This window comes from Passer domesticus, chromosome Z (assembly GCF_036417665.1).
Source record: "Passer domesticus isolate bPasDom1 chromosome Z, bPasDom1.hap1, whole genome shotgun sequence".
NCBI lineage: Eukaryota > Metazoa > Chordata > Aves > Passeriformes > Passeridae > Passer > Passer domesticus.
In genome coordinates this window covers 47,642,319-47,660,455 of record NC_087512.1, presented here as the reverse complement: position 1 = coordinate 47,660,455, position 18,137 = coordinate 47,642,319, and the positions used below count along the sequence as shown (strand labels likewise).

General features: G+C 44.6%; 1 long non-coding RNA gene across 1 annotated transcript; it reads left to right on the top strand.

Annotated features, from left to right (window-relative positions):
- The first annotated feature begins 7,669 nt into the window (after window positions 1-7,669).
- On the top strand, window positions 7,670-9,570 carry LOC135291400 (uncharacterized). Its single transcript, XR_010354205.1, has 3 exons — window positions 7,670-7,741; window positions 8,073-8,177; window positions 8,612-9,570. It is a non-coding gene; the product is annotated as an uncharacterized LOC135291400 (long non-coding RNA).
- Window positions 9,571-18,137: the final 8,567 nt, after the last annotated feature.

Genomic DNA, 18,137 nt, shown 5'->3' with positions numbered 1-18,137 from the left:
CGCACTTGCAGGCACACTCAGTAGAAGTCCAGGCTTGAGGTAAACTGGCTCAGCCAGGCTCTGCAGGCGCACACATAACCAGCAAGGGATGTGATATCACAGTCCACCTCCTGGTGATGTTGTTCTCTACCACCCAGTGATATCACAGTCAAAGGATGTGTGGCCCCTAAATATAAGTGCTGGGGGATGTTAGGTAACAATCCATCTCCTGGTGATGCCATCCTCCCACCCAGTGATGTTACAACAGGACATCCGTCGCTGCATTTCCTTGTGTCTCTACACATACATCCAGGGCTACTGCAGCTCCATGTTACCCTCTCTCTTCTCACCCATGTCTTTGGCTCACCATCACAGTTAAATGCCAGTCACCAAGGCCTTGGCCATGTCTCCAGTCTTAGTATCAGTTCATCACGGCATTTCTATTGACATTCCTGTGAATTTTTTAGGTGAAGTTTGATTCCTTATTTTGAGTAGGATTTATTCTTATGGATCTGATCCACACTCAGTTTCATTTTTCCCTTTTCCTATCAAGCATTTCATCACTCTTACAAGGCCACATTAGTTTCTGGAATGAAGTAGTTAAAACATGTACAAGGTAGAAGCAATAGAGTCCTTTTGAGAGGAGAGACCAGGTAAAACCCCACAAAAATAATGACCTGAAAGAACAGATATTCAACTGGACAGTCAGATCCACAACCTGGCTCCATTCACAGAGGTCTTTGCCAAACCATTCTAAACTAATTTCCACATTAAAAAGATGGGTCTTTGGGTGTACCTCTTCCACTTTCTTTGTTCTCCACTTTCAACTGAAGCAGAGAAATAGAACAAAAAGAACAAATTTAAATGTTACCTTTTCTGATACAGGAAACCCCATAACAAAATAGGTCTTTTGCTCTGCTTCAATGTTCTCTCTTTTTAGGCTGCAGATTTTTTTTTCATCTCACAATTCAATTGGACCAGGTGGACATTATAAATTAGTGCTCAACAGGTGTTTTTCAGTAAATGTATGCTTGGGTTTACATCTGAAAATTAGTGTAAAGGGAGACGATTACTACAAAAGCTGTTCTCAAACTTAGAGAGTTGGGTGGAAAGGCAGGCGAGTAGCTGGGTAAGTAGGTAGCTAGATAGATGGACAGACGGATGGACAGACATAAAAGGTGCTTTTTGTTAAGTTTCAAATTATGTTACATATAAATTTAATACAATTTTATATTAACCCTAGGATGCTTGGCCATTAGAAATGTAAATAAATAAATACATATGTTAGTTGTATATGTAATTGACAGGATTCATTGGCTAGATCTAATAGGAAAGAGTATAAAAAATGGACAATAACATCTCAGTTGCCCTTCATCATGAAGGAAAATCAGCAGTATTTAATCACACAAGCAGTATTTCAGGAAAGGCCCAACACCTTTCATATGGAACACCAAGAAAGAGAATTAATGTGCTATGCAGCTAAGAGTGCTTACTGAAGTAATGATAAATTGACTCCCTGTCAGAGACTCTGAAATGGATTTTTGTCTTCCCAGACTTGTGAAACAAGATTCTTCACTTGAAAGAACAGCAATAGTAGTAGTAAAGTCAATAGCATGTGACAGAGGTGTATTGAAGCAATGATTTAGCAAGTTCAGTGTATAAAATGGATTATTAGGCTCAAAATGGAGTCAAAAATTATTGCATTTCATGGCTCCGTAGGAATATAAGAGGAATGGGAAAAAAATTCCTTGTTTCAAGTAAGTGAGAGGGGATTGTTTTCTTGGAGTTTTTGTGCATGCACCCCCACATGCACAGGGGTATTGTCCAAGCTGAAAATAACTGCAAATGATTCTGTGAAGGCAGAACTTTCTTAGCGGTCTTGCTAAGACCACTTTCATGATTTTTTGAATTGCAATAACCAAAACAGAAGTATAAAAATTTTTCATCTGACCTTTGGTGACTGTAAACAAACAGTCTCTGATAAAATAAGGCAGAGTCACTGGTCATGCTAACAAAGCATCAGCAGTTTGGCTTTGAGCCTTGTAGTACCTGTTTCTTCACACAATTTGACTTGTTGCTGTTGGCAATCAACATGTTAGAAGTGGTTAACACAAATAGATTGAGATACCACTCACCACCTGCCCCACCAGAGTAGCAGGAGATACATAATCTATCCTCCAGGCTTTCATATCCTCAGTGTATATATCTGTATTTCGTCAGAAATTGCTGGAAGATCAACTTTAAACCACATTTTCTTATTTATTTAGTAGTGTAAGGAAGGAAAAGAAAGTCACAAAATATTGGGGAGAAAGTATCTGTAAACCATTTAAAAAAAAAAATCTGATACAGCTCTGTCTAGGATTGCTAGATTAGCTTTTCTTGTTCACTAGAAGCAAACTGTAATCCAGCATCATGCTCTGCAGAATGTCAGTAGGATGTTCCCTGAGAAAACTGATTGCAATTAGTTCATCTGTAATAAGAAGTTAAAAAGGAACATTTTTCTCTATTACTAGTTTTACTTGCTGGTAGTATCCTACTCTCTTATATATATATAAGTGGTACAGAGTATTACAGAATAAAAATTCAAATAAATATGTCTTGTGTCTTCTCCAGCGCTATTCTAGGCACGCCTAGTGAAATATTACTTTGCTTTTTGTTAATTAGTAAGTGACTCCTAATTTTCTGTGCCACGTGCAATTTCACATGTAACACAAGCTCTCTCAGCACTCCCTTTTTCTTACATATGAATATAACAACAGACACTAACTCAGTGTTGCCAGGTGTGGATATTCATCATAGTACATACACAAGAAAGTCATTTAAATCCAATGCCTATCTGCTAAGACATTTAGATACAAAGAGAACTACCAAGATGCAGCCTACACAGAAAAGTCAATGGAGCAAGCATTCAAATGTTTGCTGTCAAACACATGCTAAAACAATGTGCAGAACTGTGATTGCATTCAGTAGACTGACAAGGACTTGTGCATGCATGCTTTATAACATGGTGCAAAGGCAAGAGCTGTTCATCACCCTGAATGAAGCGCTCAATATTCCTTAGTCCAGGATATGGCAGTACTGAATTATTTGCATTGGAGAAGACCCTTAAAATCAAGTCCAGCTGTAAACCAGATACCTTATTATAAGTCCAAATCCAGTTATTTAAACTTTACAGTTTCCAGGGTGAGGAAAGGTATTGCTATCCCAGGTGCAGCAGAAATGCATATGCCAAGAATGATTCCTGACAGCAAAACAATGAAGGAAATATCTAGCAACAAGTGCAATCCAGCAGTGGGTCTAATCTGGGATGTTTCCTGTTTAACTTGGGGGCAATGGGCAAAGCAAAATAAAGCCATCCTGACACTGGCAGATAATGATAAACTAGGGAAGAGGAGGAGGAGGAGGCCGTCAATATGTACAAGAACAGGGCTGGCAGCCACAGGTATCAGAACTGGGGGGAGAAATGAGCTGAAAGGAATCCCATCAAATTCAGCAAGAACAAAAGGGATTATCACTTCTGCTTGGCACATGTCAGACCACAAATGGATCCACAAGTCAAGATGGAAATTGGCAAAATAGGACAAATTCAGGGAAGGCCACCATGCGAGTGGGGCTGAGGTGTTGACTCTGATAGATAGGTGAGGCCATGGGTCCAGGACTGAAACTGGACCACTCTGGTCCAGTTCACTCTGGAGCAGAGACAGCTGTAAGCCATCTGAAAGCACCTTGAGGCTATGGGATGGGATCAAGGGGCTGAGGCCACACTCTTCACAGAGGTGCCTGGCAGGAGAAAAGAGAAAGCAGCATCAGCTGAAGCTACAGAGGCTTGGGCTGGAGATAAGGAAAAACTTAGCACAGCGTGGTGGAGTGAGGGCCCAGAGATGTTTCATATCCTTTAACTGGTAAAGCCCCAAACAGCCTGGTCTGACCCGATGAATGACTGTGCTCTGAGCAGGAGGCTGAAGGGGAGATCTTGTGAGGTGACTTGCAGCCTGAACGGTTCAGTTCCGAATTTTCCGTGACTGGTGACCTTATCGATGTTCAGAGGTTCGCGGGATGGTCACCCCGAGCGTCTCCCCCGTGTGTGTCGCGACTGTCGCCGGCTGCCCGCGACAGAGGATCACCCCCACCGCCCGGCCAACCTCAAGGCGGTGTTTCAGGCACTCGAAAAGATCGTTCCTTTGTCCCACCCTCAACTGGCGGCCTCTTCGGAGGTGACTATTGGATGGTGGTGCTGGGGTGTGCACTGGGAGTTTTCAGTGCCGTCACGTGCCTGAGAAGTAAAAGCATCTTTAGTTAAGTGCTTGTTTATTTAAAGCAAAATTTTAAAAAGAGACATGAATCAAAACTATCTCGCATCCCGGAGCATGAGACCACTGCTTGTGTTGGCCAGATTCAGGTGTTCATTTTCAAGGGAAAAATGTACATTGTAGATTCATTAATGTGGAAGCTTTTTAGGTTATGTCTTTGATGCTAAAGAGTATTTTGAGAATTGCCATGGAAGAGAAACATTTTTTGTTGAAAACTCTGGGAAATGGTTACATGGAGTTACAAATTTTATGTCTTCTATGGAAAATAAAATTTTTCGGTACAAAGGATGTCTATATTTTATGGCACCTGGCAAGTTGTGTGTGTCCTTTGCTCTACCTGTGTCTGGTCGTTCTTGTATAGAAAACTCCTAAGTCTCATGTACAGAGAGGGGCATGGGAGAGGTCATTCTGTTGCAGCACCAAATGCAATTTCTCCTTTTGGTTTTGAACACAAAGGAAAAGGAGAAGGTTGGCTGCATCTCTTGCTGCTGCACAAGACCTACCTAGTGTGTGGGCACTTGAAATGCCATGTTTGTGTATGTGTTGAAGCTACTAATTTTTTTTTTTATTTTGTCCTCTCAGTATCCTGATGCCTTCAATTAAGTTTCTACCTGGGAAATCCTCAGCTGGTGCAAACTTGCCACTAGTGCTCTTTGTGTTGCAACAATTATTCATCTTCCTCTTGGGTGTCTTTCAGAAAGATGTATATTCTGATGAATCCCTTACAAAGCTCCAGCATGGACTGCTCTGTTCAGTGCTGGCTAGAGAGGAGCATGTCCTTGTGCCAGAGGTGACAGGACTTCTTCCTTAGCGCCCACTAAGTGAATTGCCTTGTCTGCACTTTGAACTTTTTCAGTTTTGACAGCTTTTGAACAGTGTTTTGAGAAGTGTATATTCTCCATTGTTGAAGGCTTTGGCAATTAGGGCCCAGATTTCATCCTTAGGAATAGAAGGATTAAGTGTGTGAGTCAAGTGTGGGGAACAGGTGTTTTGGTTTTGAGTCCTCATGAGTTATGTATGTGATGAGAAGGTTATTGTTGATCCTGGATGTGAAGAGGTTAAAGATCTGTGGCTTATTCTGTGTTGAGTAGTTCAGGGACTACAAGGCCTTTGGTTTGACAGCTTCCTTCTTTTGATTAAAAATGTCCTTTCTTTAACTCTTGGCTCTTCCCAGACTTTCCTGAGTGTTTAGTTCCTGTATTGACCCAGCCTTTTTGCATATTTTTGAATGGCTTCATCAGAAAATGTCTATTTCTATTAATATACACAGGCATCATCCTTTAAATATCTGAGTAAGAGCACACTAAAGGTGGGGAGTGTGATCTCTTGGAGCTATCCATATCCTGTTAGTGTGATGCCCTTTTATCTTCTGTAAACTCACACATAACCAGTTTTCAAAAGCCTTCTTTTCTTTAATAGAAGGAAATGTTGCAGGCTCTAGACAAGCATTCATCTTCAAGGTACTGATGGCTAACCAGTCTGCAGAATATATTAACAGGTGATAATGAGAATATCTTTCTGTCTACAGATAAATTCCAGTACTTCAGGCCTTTACTTTCGCAGCGGAACAGAAACCTAACTAGGTTGTCTAGCTTTGTGAGGTTTTTTAACCCTACAGATTTTTGCCACATAATAATAGAAACATACCCATGCAGTAAATTGTTGTCTACAAAATACATATGGAGCGGGAGAGAAGAGCTCCAAAAAGCAAGCAACATGTTATAATTTAATAATTATTAAATGTAATTATTAATTGGTAATTAGACTTAGTAATTCGATGAGATGGGGTGAGATTCACAGCCAGAAATGTGTGGCTCATGAAAGTAGTTTTGCACCACACAGACCTGTGCAGTGGTTTGAGCGAGATCTCTCAAAAGTAATAACACGTGTAAGTCTAGTGGTAACTAGGAAGGCACCTTGATTTCTCCTTCTGGGCTTTTTCTTGTTTCCTATAGCTAGTGTCATAAGCAAGGGCAAAGTTCAGACTGTGAGGACATGTCTTCTTGCTGTATTCTGGTGGGTTTTTTTATTTTGTGTTTTGATTGATAGGTATTTTGTAAGAGTTTGAGTTTCCATATGTCAAACGTCTGAATTTAAAAGGCTTGCCATGTTAACCATGTCAACAGTGTTGACCTTGTGTTACATGTCCTTCCAGGGTAGAGAAGAACAGTTATTATTGTGTCCCAAAAGTGATTACAAGAAAGTAGGAAATGATCTTGAGGTTTGCTTCTTTTTTCTTTTTGTTTTTCATTCTTTTAAGAAGAATATTTTGGGTCAGTGTGAGTCTTCAGGACCTCAGCCTGTGAACATTGTAGTGGAAGAGCTTCACTTGACAACACACAAGCTGTGGTAACAGTTCCCTTGAGCCAAAGGACCCTGGTAAGAAGAGAGTTACATGTTTTTTGAGATGATTGAGGCATCTACTCTGAGCCTGACTTCTGCAGAAAGGGAGGATCAGAGTAGTTGATCCAAGAGCTGATGGTAGAGTTGAAGGAGCTGTTTCTCACTTCAAAGGGTAATTTCTCGATCCCAGGTAACAGTGTTAGTTAATAACTCATCTCACAATGCCCATCAGTTTCTACCATTTAAGTAAGGACTGAGGTCTCTTTGTCAGTACAGAGAAGAAACAAGGCTGTAATTCTTTTCATGAGATGTGAATGTCACTGTTCAAAGTCCTTGTGGCTGCCATTTTTAGTGCTAGTGTTGCAGCTTTTTGTGGAGTACTTCAAAACTTTTTTGAAAACTTGGAAGAATTCCTATTCTTTAAACAGCAGACCTCAAATTCCCAGGAGAGAACCTGCCTTTTGGGCCATGTTTTATAGTCTCTGATAAAACTGCTAGGTGTGCTGCCAAGGGAGACACAAACTAGGTCCAGTGTTGACTCAATGCTCCCTTTGCTTCCTAGATTTCCATCCTGTTGTACTTTTCCAGAAGGGCTGCTCTGCATGGGAGGAAGCTACTGAGGGAAAGCCTGTGAAGATGGACTACTTGGGATCCCTCTCTATGTAGTTATAATTATAGATGTGTTTTATGTTGTTATACTTACACAGTTAGAGGTATATGGATATTTAGATAGATATACTGATATTTGCATGCTTACATATAGTCAGCACAGTTGTAGAAATCTGCAATAAATTATTTTTTTAAACTGAAATTGTTATTTGTATATTTATGTGTAGTCAGCAGACTCTCTGCCTATGTCTCTCTCCCGGACAGCATGTGCATCCTGTCTTGTCCCTGAGAATTCAGATGAGTCTTCTAGGGTGAGAAGGAGCAGCAGAATCACTGCCATCACTCTCTGTTGTCCTTGCAGACCCTGAGAGCTGTGGACACCATGCTGGAAGCAATGGTGCTCAGCTCTCCTGCCTCCAGAGTCAATGAGGTGCTGCATTGCGTCTTTGAGTTCTGGCCTGGGAAAAGAGTGGATGTCACAGGGCTGTTCCTCACCCTAGGTAGGAGTGTGAGTGGTTCCCAACTCAAGTGTGCTGGGCAGTGTGCTGTGGGGAGGGTGCTCAATTCCCCTTGGGAAGCATCAGGGACTGGCACCAAACTCTTTTACAGTACAGTGGCTACAGAAGATGGCATCTGCCTTGCAGGAGGGTTGGCCTGGAGCCTTTCTCCCAGGCTTGTCAGGGACTCTTGGAGCAGGAGCCCACGAAGACTTTGCTCAAGGTCAGGGGAGGCCTTGAGGGACCATGCAAGTCTTTCTCAGAAGTGGAATCACACTGCTCCTGCTGGAGTGGCTGTTTGCTCCCAGGGCTTATCTGCAGCTTCTTTTCCCAGGTGCTGCTGGACTTCACCAACTCTGAAACCACTGCTGTGCAGAAGAGGGTCTGAGGGGCGATCAGGAATCTGAGTCATGGGCTGGCTGACATTTCCAAATGGGAGGTAAGGTATGGGAATCCTTAAAATCAGAGGGTTTGGGGAAAGCTGCAAAAGGCAGGCCTCAGAGACAGTAGAACTGTGATTAGAGCTAAGCAGCAGCCATAGGATTGGTCAGCAGAAAAATTATATAAGAAGTGGAAAACTAAGGACAAATGGAACAGTGGGCTGTGTATTAATGCTTGTCTAGAATAACTCCCTGAGATACAGAAAAGTATATCTAGAGGGATATTAGGAAGTTCTAAGCTTAATAATGGGGCTCTGTGCATTGTATCTTAAGGCTTACAGCAGGTATCCTATTTGAAATAAGCAAGCATTGTTTTAACCAAAGGGATGTGTGCTTATAGTGGTTGGATGGAACTACTGCTTTTGTTTTGTGTGATTGGCCAAAAAACTTATAAAGTGAGTTGTAACATTAAGTTCTTGGTCTGCTGCCTGAGATGTGAGCTGCTGGCATCTTCCTATTGCCATAACCATGTAATGAGACTGATGCTGGAAAACAAACATTGTGAGAGGCGTTCCTCAGCACTCCTGTCCCGTGTGTGATTTGTACATGGACTCCCGGCTGGCAATAAATGATGCTTCTGAATGAGGAGGATTTTTAGACTAGAGGAATATAAAAAACAAAAAAGAAGACCATGGACAGTGCTACTGCTTGAGGCCCAGGCTCTTAAAAGGAGGCATGGATCATCTCCTTCATCATCTGTAGCTGGTATCCTTGTAAGTAATAAATAGCAACTCTATGGGCTCCTGGACAACAATATGGGAAACCACCTATCTAAAACTGAATGGGATACCTTTTATCATCTTGAGACAATTTTACAAGATAAAGGACGTTCAGACATCTCAAAACATGAACTAAAAAACTTATTAATCTGGGTAAAAGCAAATACTCAAAATATAGACTTGAAGTCAGCTTTTACCTTTGATTTCTGGGACCGGATAAACTGGAAAATTTACAATCTAGTCTCTCCCAAAAAGGAAAATACTTTGGTCAAACTAATGCCTGTCTCCAGAACTTTAATTGGGAGTTTTAAACAGAATGATCATAATAGAGACTTTCTCGAACACCAAAACAGAACACCTGGTTCTGAGACCTTCATTCTGAGTGGTGCTGGGTCTTCGTCCTCCTCTGGGGGGATCTCGGGTTTTGTTTGGGGTTCCTGCCCTTCTCCTGGCATGTCCAGGGTTTCCCCAGGCATTGTGAACAGCATCCCAAACCCCGGGAAGGGGGAATCAGATCAGCTTCCAGATTCGGTCATGTCTTCTGTTTCTTCTGGGATTCCCTGCGTCACTGATACTGCGACCGGGCATCCTCCCATTCCTCTGGGAAACCATCCACCTCTGGAGTTCCCGGGAAAGGGTTTGGGATTTTCATTGTATTCCGAGAATTTAGGGGGTCAGGGGTCCTGTTCTGGGGAGGTTGGGAGTCGAACAAGTCCGGGAGATGAGAATTTGGGGAAGCTTTGTAAAACAGGGGCTTTTGTGCCTTGCTTCTCTTCCGAACAGGCTGTAGCTGGATCTTGTTCTGAAGTTGTGCAGGGGGGGGTCTGCCGAGGGGGACTGTGGATCTGCTCCGCCTGGCTGTGGGGATCACCCCTGCCACAGTTTCCCCTTCCCAGGAAGTCACTCCCTCGAACCGGGCTCAGGCAGGCAGATTGCTTTGCAGTTCTGCGAATTCTTTTCGTATAGATTGCTCGCCCAAGCCTCTTCTGGGACTTTTGCTGCTTTTAGCACTCCAGGCTCTGGTTCCAGCTGGTGGGGGGGCTTTGGATTTGTCTCTGCCTGCAGAGGAGTGGGCAGGGGGGAGGACAGAGGTGGTGGGCAGTGAAATAAATGGGCAGGAGATCTTTCTCCTTTTTAATGCCTTTATTAAGAAGAATCAGCTCAGGTAGGGAGAAGTCGACGGGTCGCGCCCACGCTGCTGCTGCTCCCAGGCGTGGCACGGAGAAGGAGGGTGATGCAGCTTTGTCTGCTGGTCTGCAGGCAAAGCTGGGGATTCCGTCCTCACGGGAGAGTCGCAGATTCCTAGCTTGTTTGTTTAACACCCCGGGGTGTATCTTTAATTAGTATCTTTCTAGGTTAGGGTGAGAAACAAAAAGGGTCTAAGCAGGTACGGGACTATGCTCCCATCCTTAGACGTCACTTAAGTCACTTGTTGGCTCGTGATTTTAGGAGTTTTTCTTGTAAAAACTGTAAAACTGTAAAGATTTGGGGCGCAATGCATTTCTCATCTGCATACTGGCTCTGATGTCACTGCCTATTCTCTTTACCTTGGAGGGTCTGTCCTGGTATCTTCTTGACAAGCGGCCAGCATCAGGGAAACAATAGTTAATCACTGGCCATTAACAGGTAATTGAAGAGCTTTTCTTCGGCAGCAAAACCAAAGAGGCCTGACTTGTTTTTTAACTCTGAAACTCAAAAAAAAATACAACTTTCTATTCATAACAGGCAGCAGCCAGACGCCGAGCACGGCTGGGATGGCTCTGTCCAGAGGGATGGATGGGGTGGAGGCGGGAGAGCTCAGCAAAGTTTGTGTGCAGACACAGATAGTTCATTTAGAAGCCTTGAAGCCTGTCTCATTCGCTGCTGAGGGGGGAAACAGCATGCAGAGATTGCAGCTCGGAGCTGACAGGTTTCCAGCTGAGTCCCCGTGGGCAGGGCCTCGGGAAAGGGCCACAAATTCGGGATGTGCAGCTCGAGAGCAGCCCGACTTGTATGAATCTGAGAAAATCCAATTTGGTGAATTGAGACGTGATTTAGCAGGCTCTGGCTTTTTTCCTGTAACCAATACAGCACATTCCTCAGCTGCTACCGCCAGCAGGTGGGCGGTTGTTAGGAATGTGGAGTTCTCCTGCTCCACCCTTCATGGTGGGGCTCCCGGGAAAGCTTGTTGCTGCAGCAACACTTCTGCCAAGAGTTTGGAGCTTCCTGGGCAACTGAGTGATGTAACAACACTACCTGCTCTCTATCAGATACAGGAGTGATGAGAGGGAAAAACAAAACACAGTCTAAATCAGAGGTGAACCTTCCATTTCAGCTACCTAATTGGTCTAATATTACTCAAAATTTAGAAAAAAAAATTGGATTCAAATACACAACTCCTTGCCTTACATGTAAGATAAGGTGATAATGATATAAATCCACAATATGAAACTCTTTCTCACCATGATATAAAAGAACTCTGTCAAGCTTTGAAAGAAAGTGGGTTCTCTTCTCCTTATTTTAATAATGTGTTGAAAAGTGTATTTAATTCTTATGACTTAGTCCCTGCTGATTGTCAAAATGTGGCTTCCCTGATCTTAACCAATTCACAATATCTTTTATGGGAATTACAATGGAAAAAACTTCTTAATAAATTGGTTGAAAAATGAGAATATAGATATTACCCAACTAGCAGGTGATCCACCTTTCCATAGACCAGAAAATCAGGCGGTGGAATTGCCTCGGCTTGTACTCACAGATATTTAAAATGCTGCTAGAAAGGCTTTACTTTCAGTTGAGCCAGCTGGTACCCATGTAAATGCTTGCACTACTATCAGACAAGGTGATTTGGAGCCCTTTGGTTCTTTCCTAGATAGGTTAACCCAAGTGGTTGAAAAACAATGTCCAGATGAACAAGCTCATTCCTATATTATTCAAAAACCTTGCTTTTGTAAATACTAATGAAGAATGTAAAAAAATTATTTTAACTTTACCTGACCAGCCTCCAACTGTAACACAGATGCTAACAGCTTGCAGTAAGCTCACCTCTCCACAACATACTGCTAATGTACAAGTGAATGCTTTTGGAAAGCAGCTTGCAGAATCTCAAGAAAGGTTTGGAAAAACAATGGGAGAAAATATGGGACAACAAATGGAAAAGCTTGAAAAAGCCCTAGAAGCACAAACAAAAATTTTTGAAAAATCTGTTGGTACTGTACAGTTGGACTCTGGTAAAAAGACTTGTTGCTTTGCTTGTGGTAAACCAAGACACATTAAAAAGGATTGTCCTACAACAACAATCCAACCTGAATCACTTTCTATTTGCCCTCGATGTCAGAAAGGGAGCCATCTTGCTAAGCACTGTCATTCTCAATTTGACATCGATGGCAATCTTTTGTTGTTAAACTCAAAAAAGAGTGCAGTTTACCGTTGTGCCTCGACACAAGTTGGTACCTCCTTACAATCAATTACCCAGTCAAATGATGTTGGTACCTCAATCATTTATCCCTCAGTCAACCGTTCCTCGAATGGTCCCAACTCAATACCCTGAAGTATGAGGTTCAAATTGGCCTCCTCAAAATCAATACACCTTTTCAATAATTTTTGTTATGTGTGGGAGCTCAGTACATCACTCCGGATGTCCAGAGCTACCGAGACAACCCTTGGGGGGCTCGGAGGCCCTGGAATGTTGCCAAAAGTACCTGGTGGCTTGACTTTGATCCTTTTAAAGAAATGACACCTGAAGGTGAGGAGATGAGAGAATTTCAGGTCTGAATGGTGAGGGGATGTTATTCACTTGTTAGAACTTAAGTTAGAATGCACTGTACAGGGGGGTTTTATGTGTTGTGCAGGGGGGTCTAGAATTCTGTGCATGGATCAGGAGTCCCAAGATGGAGGAATTTGGGCATGTCCTGTCCTTCTTCTTTCTTCTCCTTGGCATCCATGTTCAGGATGATGTTGGCATGTGTGGATTGGTTCATAGAAAGAGTACACTTGCCAACAAGGGCAGAAAGTATTGGGAAGTAAAGGTAAATATCTAATACGTAATTTTCATTATAAAAGAGACAACCGCCTCGTGGGCGGGGGAGAGTGCCTTTGGCTGTCTTGCTGATCAGACCTCGGCTGGACAGACAGAAAATCTTTGTAGATAAGAAATAATAAACTCGACTGAAGACCTAAAGCAAGAGTCCAGACTCCTTCTTCGAGAGCGCGGCCTACCCAGAACCACTTTTTCCCGTGCTGGGGCAGAGACAAGCAACAGCCAACCCCGGCATCTGGCGTCCCTGGGTGGGCCCGAAGGGGGGCCCGAAGGTGGGCACGAAGCACGAAAAGCGAAAAGGACAGCTCGAGCGGAGAGCCGAAGAGTGAGCTGCAAAGAGAACACCCAGGTGGGCAGCACCCGAGCGGGCAGCTCCCAGGCGGGCAGTTCCCGGAGCTGGACTCATTCCCAGGAGAGCACTGATAACTCCTTGGGAAGGCAGCCAGAAGAGTCCGAAGAAGCAGCAGCCAAAGAGAGAACACCGCACTCCACTTCTCCCGAAGAAACCTCGTATCAGAACAGCCCGGATCGGAATCAGAAAGGCACCTCCGAATCCATCTCCTGTGACCTGCTGGACGGGAACCGGGAGCCTCCAGACTACTCTGACGACACAAATTCGGTGAGAAGGTCAAAATTAAGAAACATGGGGAACACACTCACACAGGAACAAATAGAAACATTGTCAGCCTTACAAGGCGTGACAGAAGCGTACGCAGAGGGGGTTTCTAAAAAGGAGCTCAAAGAGTTATTATTGTGGGTCAGATATAATTATCCATTTGCAGAAACACATGTGTTGTTTGAGGTGGGCTTTTGGCAAGAAGTTAACAGACATTTATATTTTTTAGCTGCCAGAAAGGAAGAGACGGCTTTCAAGCTGTTATCTCCAGCGAGAATTATGTTAGAGGCTATCTCTGCAAGGTGTCGGAGATCAGCCAGGGAATTAGGTTCCACAACTCCCACAAGGGCAGGGAAAAAAGAGCATGGCTCGGTGCAGAGATTGGCTCTGGTTCCAATTGGCCCGGGGGGGACAGCTCCCGACGGAGAGGAGCAAGGGGAAAAGGCACTGCTTTCAGCCCTGTCATCCCAAAGTCCCAAGAGACCTCCAAAACGCCCTGAAACCCCAGAAACTGAGCGGGGTTCAGGTTCCGATTCAGACGCGAATGCAATCCCAACCCCAGAAGAGCTGAGATCTTCACCCAGCGAGATCGAGGGGTCGGGAACGATTGTTCCTGAATTTCGAGTCTCAGGGGACAAAGGGGCGGGGGAGGCGGAAGAATCGGGAAGGGGGGTCCGAGGAGGATTGAAGGGGGATGGGGAAACGCTTTCTCGTGGCGGCGCGGCGGCGACGGCGGCGGTCGCGACCGGCAGGGGGGCGCGGAAGCGGTGGGGAACACGAGTTTTGGGGGACCCACACCGGGGGTGGTGGCCTTGGCGGGCGCCGTGCCAAAGACGCACGCGGGGGGCGAGACACGCGGGACATCCGGGAAGGGCTCCCGAATCACAGCGTCCACGTCAGACGCGGGGAACAAGCTCGAAGCAGCCGCGGAATTCCGAGCAGCACCCGTAAGTAGACGTAGGGGACGCACGGCGGTGACGCAGGACCCGGAAGTCGCACCGCGGCGGTCAGCTCGCATCGCGGAGCAAATATGGGCACGGGCGAAGCAGGGATCGCACACACGGGGACGGGGTGTGGACACAGCATCAGAGAGGGAGGAGTCGGGGACAGACACTGGGGAGGAGACATCAGAAGGGGAGCGGGACGGAGACAGTGACGTCAGTCCAGGGGAGACAGGAAGCATTTCCGAAAAAGCGCACACGCGGAAAATGCGGACGGAGCGCGGTCGGGGGTGGGTCCGATCCTCGGTGACGTCTCGGGCGAGGAGGGGCCGATCTCGGGGCTCCGTGTCCCGGGGCTCCACCCCTTCTCCGGTTCTGGTTTCCTCGATCCCAACCCCTGTGGTTCAGACCACTCCCATCTCAGGGCGGTGCTCAGGTGTTCAACCTCCATTGCTGGCTCAGTCAAAATCCGTGCAGGCTCAGGTTCCACAAACACAACTGCTGCAGCCAATCGATGTGGCTGAGGAGCCAATCGAGCTCGTGACGTCATCGCACCTGTCCAGGCAACCCAGTGGGGGGAGGATGACCGAAATGCAGGGCAGAGCCACAACGTTATCTCGTGGCAGGACTGCAACCATGCAGCAGTTTTTTCCAACAACATATAAAGGGAAGGCAACGTCAAAGAAAACAGTACCACAGTTAGAACTTAAAGATACATTATACGAGGATCAAGGGCAAGAAGAAGACGTGATACGAATCGCAGCATCAGAGGGAATTCCGGCATGGATGTTTTCAGCAGCAGAAGCAAGAAAAGGATATATGCCATCATTTGATGCGATGAAAAGGATGCAGATGCAAGAATTTCAAATTCCTTATTTAAGTCCAGGAGCGAGGCCAAAGACCTCGAGTCAAAGATTTTTTAATAGTAGGGCAGGACCGAAGTAGTATCCTGGGACTCATTGTTTATCCATCAGTTATATCAGCAGACAGAAGTACAGAATTAACAGTTCTAGCAAAAGCCCTTCGTCCACCGTTGATCGTGGCGGAAAACACTCAAGTTGCGAGAGCTTTCGCATTGCCACCACATGCCATCGGGCAGGTTTTGTCAATCTTTGATGAGGAAGGGCATCCTCTGAGGGAGAATGTTGAAATTCATGCCACGTGAATCAAACATATAGGTCGAGATCGACCCACACTCACATGTCAGTTGACTTGTGGGGACAGAACAATAGTGGTCAGAGGAATGCTTGACACGGGAGCAGATGTCACAGTAATTTCGTACATCTTTTGGCCCCATGATTGGAATTTGATTGTGCCTCTGGGATCTCTCTCAGGCATAGGGGGAGCTTCTCTATGTCTGCAGAGTGAGAATTCTATTGTTGTCACAGGACCGGGAAACAAGACAGCTATCATTCGTCCGTTTGTTGTGCAAAAGCCAATCACAGTTTGGGGAAGAGATTTGTTGGCTCAGTGGGGGACGAAGATCGAGATGGATTTTTAATTGGGGTCACTGCGGCACTCGCCACACTGAAACTGACTTGGAAAACAGATGATCCGGTTTGGGTGGATCAGTGGCCCCTTGAAAGAGAAAAGTTGAGTGCGCTGAAGAACCTGGTCCAACAACAATTGGAGAAGGGACACATCAAACCAACAAATAGCCCTTGGAATTCTCCAGTGTTCGTCATCAAGAAGAAATTATCAGGTAAATGGAGGCTGTTGCATGATCTCAGAAAGATCAATGAAGTCATTGAGGACATGGGACCTCTTCAGTTGGGACTTCCATCGGTTTCGATGATTCCCAGAGATTGGCAACTCGTGATCATCGATCTCAAGGATTGTTTTTTCAGCATTCCACTTCATCCAGATGATGCACCAAGACTTGCCTTTTCCGTTCCAAGTATCAACAAGGAAGCACCGTTGCAACGATACCATTGGGTGGTACTTCCACAAGGTCTGAAAAACTCGCCGACAATTTGTCAATGGTATGTGGCACGAGCTTTGTCACCGGCACGGAAGAAATTCCCACAGGTGAAGATTATTCATTATATGGACGATTTGCTCATTGCAGCGTCAACACAACAAGAGCTGCAAAAAGCTCGTGACTGTGTGATCACAGAGATGCAAAAGGCAGGTTTGGAAATCAGTGTTTCAAAAATTCAGGAGATTGCACCTTGGACATATTTAGGGTGGAAAATCTCAGAGAGAACGATAAAACCCCAAAAAATGGAGATCAGCACAAAAGTTAACAATCTGCATGATGTGCAACAACTTTTGGGAGAAATCAACTGGATGAGACCAATTCTAGGGATCACGAACAACGACATTCCAGCGTTGCTCAATCTTTTGAGAGGGGACACAGACATTCGATCTCCCAGGACACTCACGCGAGAGGCAAAAAAGGAATTGGAAAAAATCACAGATGCTATTCAAAATCGTCAAGCACATCGGTTCGTTGAATCATTGCCTTTTGAGTTGGCAGTGCTGGGAGAGAAAACACAGTTCCACGGTTTGATCTTTCAATGGGATTCATCCCAAAGAGATTCTTTGATAATTATAGAATGGATTTTTCTACCATACAGGCCTTCAAAAACAATTCTTACAGATCTAGAAATGATGGCGCAAATCATCATCAAGGGGAGAACAAGGTTGTTGACAATGGCAGGACGAGAATTTTCAATCATTCATTTACCATTGAAAAAGGATTATTTTAAATGGGCAATGCAGAAATCAAAAGATTTAATAATTGCATTGTTAGCTTTCCCAGGAACTTGCACAATTCATTTTCCACAACACAGAGTGCTGCAGTCACAAATATGTTACAGAGCAAAGCCAAGAATAAGTGAAGAACCTCTGGATGGGATCACAGTATTCACTGATGGCTCAGGGAAGACACACAAGTCAGTGATCACATGGGTGAACTCTGAGACAGGGAAATGGGACTCGGATGTGAGGATGATTCAGGGTTCTCCACAAATTGTGGAATTGGCAGCAGTGACTCGAGTATTTCAATTGTTTGAACAACCTCTCAATTTGATTACGGATTCCGCATATGTCGCGGGGGTAGTCAGACGCTTGGAAGGTTCACTCTTGAAAGAGGCCAACAATGAAGTATTGTATTCATATTTGGTGAGCATGAAAACTTTGTTAGAAAATAGAGAACATGAATATTTTATCACACACATCAGAGCTCACACAACACTTCCAGGATTTTTAGCAGAGGGGAATGCTCGAGCAGACAGGTTGACAATGCCCATTTCACAGACACTCCCAGACATTTTTGAGCAGGCAAAATTGAGTCATAGTTTTTTTCATCAGAATGCACATGCATTGATGGAATCCTTTCGTCTCACAAAAACTCAGGCGAGAGAGATCATCAATGCTTGTCCAGATTGTCAACTTGTACAGCCGCCAGCCTCAACAGGAGCGGTCAATCCGCGAGGACTGGAAAGTCTTCAACTATGGCAAACAGATGTCACGAAATATCCCTCATTTGGGAGGCTCAAAAATGTTCACGTTTCAGTTGATACATTTTCGGGAGCAGTCTTTGCTTCAGCACATGCAGGGGAAACAGCAGACCATGCTTGTTGACACTTTCTACAAGCATTTGCGTCATTGGGCGTGCCTCAGGAAATAAAAACAGATAATGGTCCAACTTATACAGGCAG